Here is a 14,220-nt window from a genome sequence, read left to right as displayed (position 1 = left end):
GGTTGGGTCAATCTCTATTCCTCTAGAGCTTATGACATAACCCAAAAGCTTGCCTGAGGTGACTCCAAAAGCACACTTAGATGGATTCAACCTCATATTATATTTTCTTAGCCTTTCGAAAAATTTCCTTAAGGCTACTTGATGGCCTGGACGGTCTTTTGATTTTACAATCATGTCGTCGACATATACTTCGACTTTTTTATGCATCATGTCATGGAGTAAGGTAGTTGCTGCACGTTGGTAAGTTGCACCCGCGTTTTTCAACCCGAATGGAATTACCGTGTAGTAGTAAGTGCCCCATGGTGTTATGAAAGTTGTTTTCTCCATGTCTTCTTCTGCCATGAGAATCTTATTATAACCTGCGTACCCATCCATGAATGAGAGAAGCGCGTGATTTGCCGTGTTATCTACCAGAAAATCGATGTGTGGTAAAGGGAAGTCGTCCTTTGGACTTGCCTTATTTAGATCTCGATAGTCGACACACATTCTTACCCTTCCATCTTTTTTCGAAACTGGGACGACGTTGGAGACCCATTCGGGGTATTTGGATACCTTAATGAAACCTGCAGTTATTTGTTTTTGGACTTCCTCTTTTATTTTAAGAGCTACGTCGGGTTTCATTCGACGTAACTTTTGTTTTACGGGTTTCATTCCTGGAATTAGTGGTATAGTGTGTTGAGCTATTTCTCTATTAATGCCTGGCATATCTTCGTATGACCAAGCGAATACATCGATAAATTCTTTAAGTTAATTAAATCGGTTCTTTCTTGTTCATTAAGTGTTAATCCGATTTTAACTTCTCTTTTATTGGTTAAATCATTTGAGCTATCAACAGTTTCAGTTTCTTCAATTACCGGTGTTTTCTTTTCGAGTGTTTCCATTGCTTTAATAATTTCTTTGTCTTTTTCATTGTTAGTTAAGCAATGCTCGTTATCTTGGGTTAGAGAAGAACACAAGAAATAAGGAGAAGAAGAAATATTATTATACTCTGAGATCATTACATCAAAGAGTGATATGTCCTCAGGGACTTGATCACTAACTATTCTAGGAGAAGAAATAGGAGGGGAAGTGTTGGGGTTTGGTGAGTCCGACTCACCGCGGAAACAAACCCAAAAACAAGACCGCACTCGCAATAAATAAAACCATAAACATAATTAAATTAATCACAAGATTAAGATAAGCTAATTACCTATGACGCGTGCTTCGCTCCAAAATGAGCTCTTACTTGAAAGCTTCAAGTCCCGCTCACACGGAGACCTCCAACGAAGTCCACCCGCACCAACAAAACCGACTAGGTCCAATGTCTTGGGGTTAGCAAGACCCGACCAATAAAAACCCGAGTAATTATATTGAGTTCAAAGGTTTTCACTAATTGTGATGCCTTTTTCAACTCTTACTCAAGCATCATTCCCAATGACCATACTTGGGTATTTATAGGAAATGATGGGAGTATCATTTACTCTACCATCAATGTGGGATAGTATGATTTTTCCATTTTATTTTAAAGCTAAAATAAAATTAATAATCAAGTTAGTAATAAATCAACAAGTGGCAAGCTCATGTGAGTGGTTAGGTGAGGACCACTTGGAGAAGGGGGGGACCAAACTTGCTCCCCACTCCCTCTCCCATAACCGGCCACCTCACTCCACACACACTCAAGGACCACAAGCCACATGGCACCCACCCTTGGGCACCAAGGCAGCCAAGGTGGGCTGCCATGTGCTGCTGTCCGTGGCAGCCACGCCCAGCAAGCCCAGCAGGCCCAGCACTCGCATGCAGGCTGCCAAGCGCTGCTGGCCAGCAACCCAGCATGCTTGTGCGGGCTGCTGCTGGCCTTGTGCCTTGGCCAGCGCTGCTGCTAGCTGTGGCGAGCTGGCGCGCCTAGCGTGCTAGCTGCTGCAGCTTGTTGCGGCATGGCTTGCTAGCCATTTCGCGCACAAGGCTGTGCCTAGCATGCTAGCACGCACACTAGGCAGCGCCTAGCCTTGCGATGCTAGCATGGGTGCGCTAGCACGCACCAGCCAGCCTAGGCTCGGCTTGGTGCGCATGCTAGCCACCATGCTAGGCCATACGCCCTTAGCACTCGGTTTGCTTGGGCATTCCGATGCTAGGGGTATTTTGGTCTTTTGTTGATTTATTACTATTTCTCGTCTCGTCTTTCACTATTTTTCGACTCGACTTCCGACGCTCGGTTTCGACGCTCTAAGCTCGAATTTCCGACGTCTAAATAAATATTACTCGGTCGACTCATTAATTCCTTTCGAATTAATTCGTCGGTTCGGTTTGTTGAATGCTTGGGTGTGACCCGAAGGGTTCAGTCAAGATTAAGCTGTAATATTAATTATTCATTAATATTACTGATCGGAAGCAGCCTCCACCCAGGCATTCCGATCACTTGACCTCACTGAATATATTAGCTTTCTAATAATTCTGAACCCACTAACGAAATAGTACACTTGTTCGAAGGACACCATTCCTTTCAATCTCCCACTTGTCCTTCCGGACAAGTGCACATTTTGTGTACAACCTTTTTCCTATGTCGCTTAATGTCTCTTCATGAACTATAAGGTAAGATTTATTTTGTCATCCTTATTACGTTTAGAAGTGTTTCCCGATTCCGAGTCCGACTGTCAATAAACAGATGATTTCTAGAATCCATCCGAGCACGGCCATGCATTTTACAGTCTCGCTCTACGAGAGGCCTTGTATACAACAAAGACATCTTCCCTATTTTAGTAGGGGGGACATTCCCAGTCTTGTAATGTAGCTCCTCTTACTGAGAGGACCTAGTCGCCCGAGTGTTGCCGTTATAATCCCCTATTACGGCAGACGTTTGACAACATCAAAGCGAACTAGTACTCAAACAAGAGAACTCACAATACTCTTGGTCGAGGAAATAGGTTCCGATAGCCATAATGAGAAGTATACTTATGACAAATTTTTAATTTCTTAAAGTATTCTCATAGGTCGATCCAGTATGGTTCTAAACCAATACCTGTGCAAATAATTTATGACAATCATGTCCTTGTAACACATGAAACGGTGCTATAAATCAAACTACACACTAATCTCAATCGGTCATTAATCGTCCATCGTTTAAATGACCTTGATTAGGGATAATTTTCGATTATAATATTCAATGTTCACTTAATAGGTGTTTCCTTACCAAGACTGGTCTTGATACCCTATTTTGAATATTCTCATAATTGAATGGACTCATTATTTAATCCTAAACCACAATTAAATAGCATAACGGAGTAATAAAATATTGCATGAAATTTTATATTACTCCAAAACTTGAATGGTTTTCCTTAGCGTCTTACATTAATTTTTCTCAAAATTAACTAAAACACTAAACAAGGAAATCAAAGCCAGTCTCCTACATGCTTGATTCCCATTGCCTCAACGTGCTTGTTGTGCTTCACTTGAGGTAAAGGTTTAGTAAGTGGATCGGCTACATTGTCATCCATTCCAACTTTACAAATTCTGATTTCACCCTCTGATTTCCATTCCCGAATCTTGTGAAATCGCCTCTTGACATGTTTGACCTTCTGATGTTCCCTAGGCTCTCTGGCTTGAGCAATAGCTCCATTTTTGTCACAATAGAGGGCTATTGGACCCTTTATAGAGGGTACAACATCAAGTTCACCAACGAACTTACGAATCCAAACAGCCTCCTTAGCTGCTTCAGCAGCTGCTAAGTATTCGGCTTCAGTTGTAGAATCTGCAGTTGTACTCTGCTTTGCGCTCTTCCAACTAAACGCCCCTCCATTTAGACAGAACACATATCCAGATTGCGATTTGAAATCGTCTCTGTCTGTCTGGAAGCTTGTGTCGGTATAACCTTCCACAACTAAATCCTCTGCACCACCATACACCAGGAATTTATCATTGTTCCTTTTCAGGTACTTTAGGATATTTTTGGCCGCAGTCCAATTTGCCTCTCCTGGGTCTGATTGGTAATGGCTCGTAGCACTCAAGGCATACGATACATCTGGCCTAGTACATATCATGGCATACATGATCGATCCAATAAGCGAAGCATATGGAATCTGATTCATTCTTACTCGCTCATCAAGTGTCTTTGGACACTGCTTCTTGCTTAGGGTTATGCCATGTGACATTGGCAGGTGACCTCTCTTGGCCTCCTCCATGCCAAATCGAGCAAGTACCTTATCAATATAAGTACTTTGACTCAATCCACTCATCCTTTTCGATCTATCCCTAAATCTTGATGCCTAGTATGTACCGAGCCTCTCCCAAGTCTTTCATTGAGAAGCACTTTCCAAGCTAGGCCTTTACAGACTCTAACAACGGAATGCTGTTTCCAATGAGCAATATGTCATCGACATATAAGACTAGGAAGGCGATGTCACTCCCACTAACCTTGTTGTAAACACAAGATTCATCTGGATTCTTGATAAAACCAAACTTACTGATGGCTTCATCGAATCGCAGATTCCAACTTCTGCTTGCTTGCTTTAATCCATAAATGGACTTCTTAATCTTACAAACTTTCCTAGCATTGTTTTGGTCGACAAAACCTTCAGGCTGTGTCATATACACAGTTTCTTCCAAATAACCATTAAGGAAGGCGGTTTTGACGTCCATCTGCCATATTTCATAATTGTAATATGCAGTAATCGCTAGGAGGATCCGAACGGATTTAAGCATTGCGACTAGTGAAAAGGTTTCATCGTAATCAATACCATGAACTTGTCTGTAACCTTTTGCCACCAATCTAGCTTTGTAAATGAATACATTTCCATCTTTGTCGGTTTTCAACTTGAAAATCCACTTACATCCAATAGGTGTATAACCTTCGGGTAAGTCAACCAAGTCCCAGACTTGATTTTCAAACATGGAATCCATTTCAGATCTCATGGCCTCTTGCCATTTAGCAGAGTCGGTGCTTGCCATCGCTTGCTTGTAGGTTGTCAGTTCATCTCCATCCATAATCAGGATGTCTTGATTCTCAGTTAATACTAAACCAAGATATCTATCAGGTTGAGATCTCGGCCTCTGAGACCTACGTAGGGTAATGGATTGAGCATTTGCATTGTCGGTTCGACTTTGCACATTTTGATCATTTTGACCTGCGTCAACAGATGCTGTTTGAGCACTTTGACTGTCATTATGATTTTGTTGCTCATCCTCACGAACTTCGTCGAGTTCGATTTTCCTCCCACTTGTCATTTTGGAAAGGTGATCCTTCTCCAAAAAGACACCATCGCGAGCAACAAACACTTTGTTCTCCGATTTGTTGTAGAAGTAATACCCTTTGGTTTCTTTTGGGTAGCCCACAAAGTAAACCTTTTCAGATTTGGGATGAAGTTTGTCAGAAATCAATTTCTTGACATATGCTTCGCATCCCCATATCTTTAGAAAAGATAACCTGGGAGGTTTCTTCGTCCATAATTCATATGGAGTCTTTTCTACAGCTTTTGATGGAGCACGGTTCAGTGTTAGTGCCGCAGTTAGAAGTGCGTGTCCCCAGAAAAAGATAGGAAGATCACTAAGACCCATTGTTGATCGTACCATGTCTAACAAGGTCCGATTTCTCCTTTCGGATACTCCGTTCCATTGAAGAGTTCCTGGAGGTGTCAATTCTGAAAGTATACCCTTTTCTTTCAGATGGTCATCGAATTCTTGGCTCAAGTATTCACCACCTCGATCCGATCGAAGGGCTTTGATTTTCTTGCCAAGCTGATTTTCAACTTCACTCTGAAATTCTTTAAACTTTTCAAATGATTCGGATTTATGCAACATGAGGTAGACATAGCCATATCTACTATAGTCGTCTGTGAAAGTGATGAAATATCGATGTCCATTTCTTGTGGTTGAGCTCATTGGTCCACATACATCGGTATGTATAATACCCAATAAGTCACTTGCCCTTTCTCCCGGCCAACTTGGAGAATGGCTGTTTAATCATCTTACCTAATAGACATCCCTCGCATTTCTCAAACGATTCTAAATCGAAAGAGTCAAGAACACCTTCTTGTAGAAGTTTCTTGATGCGTTTGATGTTGATGTGGCCAAGACGACAATGCCACAAGTAAGTCTTATTTGACTCTATGGTCTTAGCTCTTTTGGTATCATTATAAACAATTTGTCCAAAGACACAAACGTGTCTTTGAGTCGCATCTTTAATGCAACATACCCCGAATGGAGTGAGCTTAGTAGCATGAGAGCCGCTTGCTCATCGTCCACTGGTTTTCCAATTAGCTCCAGATGGGTGAATAGCCTTGTCATGTTGAGCACATGAGCTTGAAGTGGCATCCCGGGTCTAAGTCTTGCATTATAGACCTTAGCCCATACTTATTGTCTCTCTTTTGTGAGACACTCATCTTGCGGTGGCTTGATCCTCATGTTCGAGAGTGACCTAGTCACATATTCCACAAGTCCATCATAGTTGCCTCTGGTACTTTTGGTGACTCTCAAATTGACTACATCTTCTAGAGCTTTGAGCATCATGTCCGGAAAATAGTTGGAGAACTTCCCCTTCCATTGTAACGGGATGGAGTTTGCCATGAGTATGGAAACTCTTTTACAATCCACACTCCATACCTCATGTGCCTCATCACTCATAATCCCCTTTGAGTAGAAACTCGGGATTTGAGTGTCCAGAATGTGCTCTAGGTAGCAATTTCGGAGGGTCTTTCGGAGTTCCTCTTCCCATTCCTTAAAGTTTACCAAGTTCAGAGAAATTGGCAACTTTTCGGGCAATTCCGGGAGCATAAGGTTGTTGACATTAGTTGAAGACATGATTCTACAATTGAAAGAATTTGAAATAAAAAACCATTCATTATACTTAAATAAGATTGAATTCATGCATTTTAATCAAACTTATTTAAAACGTCTTATTCACACATTAAAGATTGTCCCCATTTTAGGTGAGAATAAGTCGATTCCAAGATCCAAAGAAACAAAGAGTGGTTAAGCATGCTTTGGCTTGTCTTAACACTCAATCTCCTAAGGTAAGCAACGCTTTGCTAATGGCTCCAAACCACTCTTGGTTGAATAAATCGTCGCATCCAATGCTCTCTAAACAATTTATTCACTTTGCCACGACATGTTAGGACTCCATCACTCATATCGTTGAGTATAACCAAAACCACCTTGCATACCCGGTATGCCTTACGTTCCTTGGAGAAGTAGTGATGCCTCGCTTTGGCGTAGCCCACCACTACCCTCGTTCGGTTGGTAAGTGTGTTTTGGAATGGCAAGTTTTACTCAATATTTTAGGGACCTAGGGTTTCTATGTTGGTTGATTTAAGTGAACTTAATTAATCATCTCAACATTCGAAATCCTAAACATGCATTTAACATATAATTCATATATATATAAACATAAATATATATCGAAAACATTAATAGAGATGCATTTGGCAACTAGCATGACCCCTTGAGATCTTCAAGTCTTCAAAAGGTCTTCATTTGCAACTTCATGGCTTTGTCTTCTAAGAACCCCGTCTTCAAGACTTGACCAAAATATTACAATTGCTAGTATCTACGATTAGGACTAATCTAAATATTAAGGTACAAAAATACTCAACGGTTCGCAGACCGTATTTAGATTTACAAAAATACATCACGGATCACAGTCCGTATTTTCTATCCTAATCGGGCCCCACTAGTTGCCATTTCATAAAACCTGTGAGAGAATTTACATTCCATTCATCCATTCACTATCTGTGAATGGCCCATGCATTTTACAACGATAAACAAGTAACAATGCATAAAACGCACGAGAACTAGTAACTAATCTAGGTGGTTAATCCAATTAACACGCCTAATTAAACTAGTCAAAGTTGTTTTAACCGGTTATGGTAATAACATAGAGACGCTCCCACTAAATTCCGCATCCAACTTAACTAATCCAATTAATTAAGTCGGTGAACCCAAATATTTGCCAAAATTAATTTTGCAAATCTCGCTCAAAACCCGAGGCCTGGCCTCCAAAATTTTTAAATAAATAAACAAAATAATTAAAATAATTAAAACGACAATTTAAGCAAAATTACGAATTCCAAAATGTCTAAGTGCCTAGCACTAAGACTTGGAGTCCAAAAAAAAAAAAACCCTTATTTACATATTAAGCAACGCTAAAATTAACTTTAAAATAGCATCGCCTTAATAACCCGGGGTTATTGTGCCAATTATGGGATTGTACGTACCGTACAACAAGCACGTAGTATGCCCATGCGCACCCCCGCAACACCAAGCATGCATGTGGGCTGCTTGTGCTCGCATGCGCTACGCCCAGCCCAGCCAAGCGTAGCAGTACGCACAACGCGCACAACATTATGCTGCTGCTGGCTGGCACGCTATGCAGCTGGCAGCGAGCAGCAGCCCACGCCCTTCCTCGCACACACACATGCACAACCCCAAGCACCTAAGAACGAAGTGCCCAGCGGCCTCGGCAGCCACATATGGGTTGCGTGAGCAGACCAGCTGGCCGAGAGCTAGCTCGGGGCTCTTATGCCTCGTGTTGCGTGTTAATGCTTCGAAAATTATCGATTTTGTGTGTGACATTATAAATCAATTCTAAATTAATTTTAGAATCAATTTTGAGGAAAAATGAAAAATAACAAGTCCAACTTAAATAATTCATCCAAATGCAATTAACAAAATTTATTTCCAAGAACCATTCTTTAATAAAATTGGTTGAACTTGGTGTAATAAAATAAATTAGGGCAATTCTCACTATTAATTTAATCACTTTAAATTAATCTTGAGATTTTGACAGAATAAAAGGGAGTTGGAAAAATGAACATAAGTTCAATAAAGACTCCAACTTTAATACTTGTGACTCCATAAAACAATTATATCTTTCAATATGAAGATAAACCAATTTCAATCACAAGTTTTAAACTTTATGATTCCAATAAACTAAATATTGATTAAATCAACAAAGTTTAACCAAAATTCATGGAATTTAGTAACTAAAAGTTTCAATCACTTATCATAAATAAAGATTGAATCTTTAGTACTTGGAAGCAACAAAGAATAACAATTTTACACTTAATGCAATCAATTTGCAATTATGTGAAAAATAAAACCAAACTTTCAAGCACCAATTACTACCAAGTAATCATGCTTAAAGTGATCTAAAATTGCATATAAATAAAGGAAAGAACCAAATTCATAACCACCATAAATATGCAATCAATTTTCAAGGTTAGAAAGACTTAAAATTTTTCGTCAAAACGAAAAATCCCTTGAAAAATGCATTTCTGGTCGTTTTTTGGCTAAAAACCGAGCCCTAAAAGGGTAAAACCATTTCCAGAACGCCTTTTCCACCAAAAATTCACTATTTTTGGGTCGAAATCTGGGTTTGGGAGCTGAAGATAGCTCTAATACGAGGTAAAAATTGGAAAAACGAGTTACTAATCTAATTAGCAACTTAAAACCAGAAAAATTAAGCCATAAAAACACCTTGAAAATACTATGATTTTAAAAATAAACGTGCGAGGCTCCGATACCGCTGTTAGGGTTTGGTGAGTCCGACTCACCGCGGAAACAAACCAAAAAACAAGACCGCACTCACAATAAATAAAACCATAAACATAATTAAATTAATCACAAGATTAAGATAAGCTAATTACCTTTGACGCGTTCTTCGCTCCTATGAGCTCTTACTTGAAAGCTTCAAGTCCCGCTCACACGGAGACCTCTAACGAAGTCCACCCGCACCAACAAAACCGACTAGGTCCAATGTCTTGGGGTTAGCAAGACCCGACCAATAAAAACCCGAGTAATTATATTGAGTTCAAAGGTTTTCACTAATTGTGATGCCTTTTTCAACTCTTACTCAAGCATCATTCCCAATGCCCATACTTGGGTATTTATAGGAAATGATGGGAGTATCATTTACTCTCCCATCAATGTGGGATAGTATGATTTTTCCATTTTATTTTAAAGCTAAAATAAAATTAATAATCAAGCTAGTTATAAATCAACAAGTGGCAAGCTCATGTGAGTGGTTAGGTGAGGACCACTTGGAGAAGGGGGGGACCAAACTTGCTCCCCACTCCCTCTCCCATAACCGGCCACCTCACTCCACACACACTCAAGGACCACAAGCCACATGGCACCCACCCTTGGGCACCAAGGCAGCCAAGGTGGGCTGTCATGTGCTGCTGTCCGTGGCAGCCATGCCCAGCAAGCCGAGCAGGCCCAGCACTCGCATGCGGGCTGCCAGGCGCTGCTGGCCAGCAAGCCCAGCATGCTTGTGCGGGCTGCTGCTGGCCTTGTGCCTTGGCCAGCGCTGCTAGGCAGCAAGCAATGGCCTAGCCATGCTGCTGCTAGCTGTGGCGAGCTGGCGCGCCTAGCGTGCTAGCTGCTGCAGCTTGTTGCGGCATGGCTTGCTAGCCATTGCGCGCACAAGGCTGTGCCTAGCATGCTAGCGCGCACTAGGCAGCGCCTAGCCTTGCGATGCTAGCATGGGTGCGCTAGCACGCACCAGCCAGCCTAGGCTCGGCTTGGTGCGCATGCTAGCCACCATGCTAGGCCATACGCCCTTAGCACTCGGTTTTCTTTGGCATTCCGATGCTAGGGGTATTTTGGTCTTTTGTTGATTTATTACTATTTCTCGTCTCATGTTTCACTATTTTTCGACTCGACTTCCGACGCTCGGTTTCGACGCTCTAAGTTCGAATTTCTGACGTCTAAATAAATATTACTTGGTCGACTCATTAATTCCTTCCGAATTAATTCGTTGGTTCGGTTTGTTGAATGTTTGGGTGTGACCCGAAGGGTTCAGTCAAGATTAAGCTGTAATATGAATTATTCATTAATATTACTGATCGGAAGCGGCCTCCACCCAGGCATTCCGATCACTTGACCTCACTGAATATATTAGCTTTCTAATAATTCTGAACCCACTAACGGAATAGTACACTTGTTCGAAGGACACCATTCCTTTCAGGAAGGTGCTACTACTAAAGACCTAAAAGACTCTATAAGGAGAGACTCCGACTCAGACTCTGACTCAGATGACTCTTCAAACATTGGTCCTTGCCCTGTCGTGATGGATCTTTTCTTCCACTTGGAGTAGTCACCTTGATAGTCTTGCGCCACCCTTGTAGTGATCCTTCAGCTGGAGTGATTAGCTTCGAGGGATCGAAGCTTTCTCTTTGTAAGACTGTTTGAATGAGCGAGGAGTTATCTTCTCTGTAAGTTGGCTCATTCTTTTCTCGCCCAAATAGTAATCCCATGACGTTAAAGTCAAAGCATGGGGGTGCTTCCTCCTTATGGACAGGAGTTGGGATTTCATCTGTGTAGGAAATAATTTCAAGCCTTTAAAATCCCTAGCTCGAACCCCACTGTGATCATACACTAAAGTACGGTGGCGTCCTAAAGGGAAGAAGATAGAGCAAAAGAGTCGCCAACAAGTTTTTAAGGAACTTGTAAACCGTTCACGAGGTGAAGGTTACACCCCTTAACGATCCAAGAGATCGTCAACTCCATAATGTCATGAACCAAATAAGGGTTCGGGGATGAAGGTACAAATCCAACCTAAAAGAGATTGAACCTGCCCTAATAATAGGCCTCTACTTTATTCTGCTCGTATTCATGTGCACTTTCTGACTAACATACAATCAATAGGATTAACCCTAAACCTGTTTATCTATGTTGGTTGAATTTAATGCACAAATAAACTATTATTGGCGATCACTTGAATTATAATCACAATTAACCCTAACAAGATTATTAAATATCTTATTAAGCGTGATCACAAGTACAAATTCCCTTTAACATGCAATAAAAGGTGATCAAGCAATAACAATAAATATAATATGTATCAAGCAACATAATAAATAATAATAACAATAATTATAATCGTTATCAAAATAATAATAATAATATTCATAATCATCATAAATTATAACAATTATACTCATAATCATGTTCATGTTAATATTAAAGCATAATAAAAATAGCAAGATCCTAGGCATGATACTAACAAGATTAATAACAAACCCTAGCATGTCACTAAGCAATAAAAATCAAATCTTTAACCCTAACATGATACTAGCAATCATAAATATTAGGAACAACATAGGAAGCATCGTAACAATCATATTTAATATATTTGATATTATAACCTTTTCCCTAAACATGATACTAGGAATATCATAATAACTACATAAACATGATTTCTACATCATAACATCAATTAAAACATTAAAGTACTTACTTGGATGCCTCGTACCTCTTTCTAATAACAAAATACACACGTTAGTAATTCAAGGAAAAATAATAAACAAACAATTAAATTAAATAATTGAAAGAGATATTTGGGACCAAACCCTCAGAAATTAAACCTTTCACGTCTAGGGCGAAGGCAACTTCGAATATGGCTAGGTGTTTCTAGATCTTGCGAATGCGGAATTATTTATTTGAGAAAAGGCTAGTTTAGAAAAAGAGAGAGAGAGAGAGAATAATCAAGAAAATCTTGATGAGAGTTGGTGAATTGAAATAAAAATTGATGAAATCTGGTTATCGAAAACGGAGTTTTAATACGTTATTTATAGAGAAAATCAGCCAAAAAGATAAAATTAACAAAACATAGTCTGGCGCACGCAAAACGAGGTTGGCACCAGGCATTGGCCATTGGCACCAGGCGCCAATGGCTAGCACCTGGCGCCAATGCCTGGAGTCAGGCGCCAAGCCCGTTTTTAACGCGTTTTTGTTTTTATCATATCTTTTGATCCAGAAGTCCAAATCAGGCATATAATATGTCGGTTGAAAGCTCTTAAAGTCTAATTTCCAACCCAATTATAATCAGATTAAAATATTTTGTAGATAAAAATATATGGCTAAAATAGTGGAAGGGTGTCAGTTTTGGATAAAGTTTCATGTCTCATTCATATATTTTTCGTTATAACTCGGATTTAATATTATAATATATCATTGGAAAGATAATTTCAAGATCTATCCAACCATATAAAATTTGGATAAATATTATGAGGCACGAAAATAAAATCTGAATACATTCCACTTCGTACAAAACAAGGATTCTTAAAAGGAGTAGTTTTATTCAATTTCAAACTCTTTAAAACATAATTATCAATCCTAACTCCATTAGGATTTAAAATAAAATTCTAGAGTATTCTAAAAGACTATAATCAATCCTAATAGATTTAGGATTGATAATTAATAATAGGTCCTCCTCTAGATCATTGGGCCGCATATAAAAACCAAATCGGACCCAGTTTAGTAAATTGGCCATAACTTCCTCAATATTCATCGGAATTGGGCTTATAATATATTGTTGGAAAGGTCTTTTCAAACCCCATCCAACTACACTATTATTGGACCCATATCATGGACCAACCAAACTGGATTGGCTGTTTTCTTAAAATAAGTTTTCAAAAACAGAGAGAAAAGAAAAGAAATTAAAACTATCTGCAACACTAAACTTTCCACACTTTCGCTTTATTCGATTATGATTCGACGTGAAAGGTACTCATCACCGGGTTTGGTTTTGGGGAGACACAAATGGGTGTCTACAATCTGTGAAGTAACAATCCAAGAAAATCTCAAATCCCGGTCGCCTTATGCCGTTTACAACAAATGGCTCGGGAAATTCATGGCATGGATAGTCCTCTCCTTCTTTTATAAATTGACCATTAAGTGTAAAAGGGTACTGATCCATTGGGATTGCTTTCTGTTGAGTGCGAGCGTCTCTACGTGCCTTTGATTTTACCTGGGCACGCTTGAGATCTTTCCGAGTCGGTTCGAAACCAAGTCCGAAAGTGTCTAACTTAGTGAGGCTAGGTGACTCCAGCGATTTTTCTATTCCTTTCTTATTTCCTAGGGTCATCCCAGGAAAATGTCCTTGTTTCTTTAGAATAGCATTTTTAATCATGTTGGAATGGGGGTCATGGCAAAGAGGGGTCCTTTCATCCTCCTGGATTAAGGAGACTTCTTCGTTAAAGCCCCATAAGTCTTCATCATCCTTGTCGTGCTCCACATTAATGATTGGATTTTCTATAGACTTGATCCTCATAGGCGAAGCATCGATGGTGATAGGAATTCCCCCAACTATAGCTTTTACTTGTTGGTGGAGAGATGAGGGGACGACCTTTAGGTCATGAAGCCAAGGGCGCTGCAACAGTAAATTGAACGAAACTCTAATGTCTACAACTTGGAAAGTAGTAGCATGTTCTATTGCTCCCGCTGTTACATTCAGAGTAATTTTACCAAGAG

This window comes from Chenopodium album, chromosome 4 (assembly GCF_948465745.1).
Source record: "Chenopodium album chromosome 4, dcCheAlbu1.1, whole genome shotgun sequence".
In the NCBI taxonomy this organism is placed as follows: Eukaryota; Viridiplantae; Streptophyta; class Magnoliopsida; order Caryophyllales; family Amaranthaceae; genus Chenopodium; species Chenopodium album.
This window is presented reverse-complemented; position numbering follows the sequence as displayed.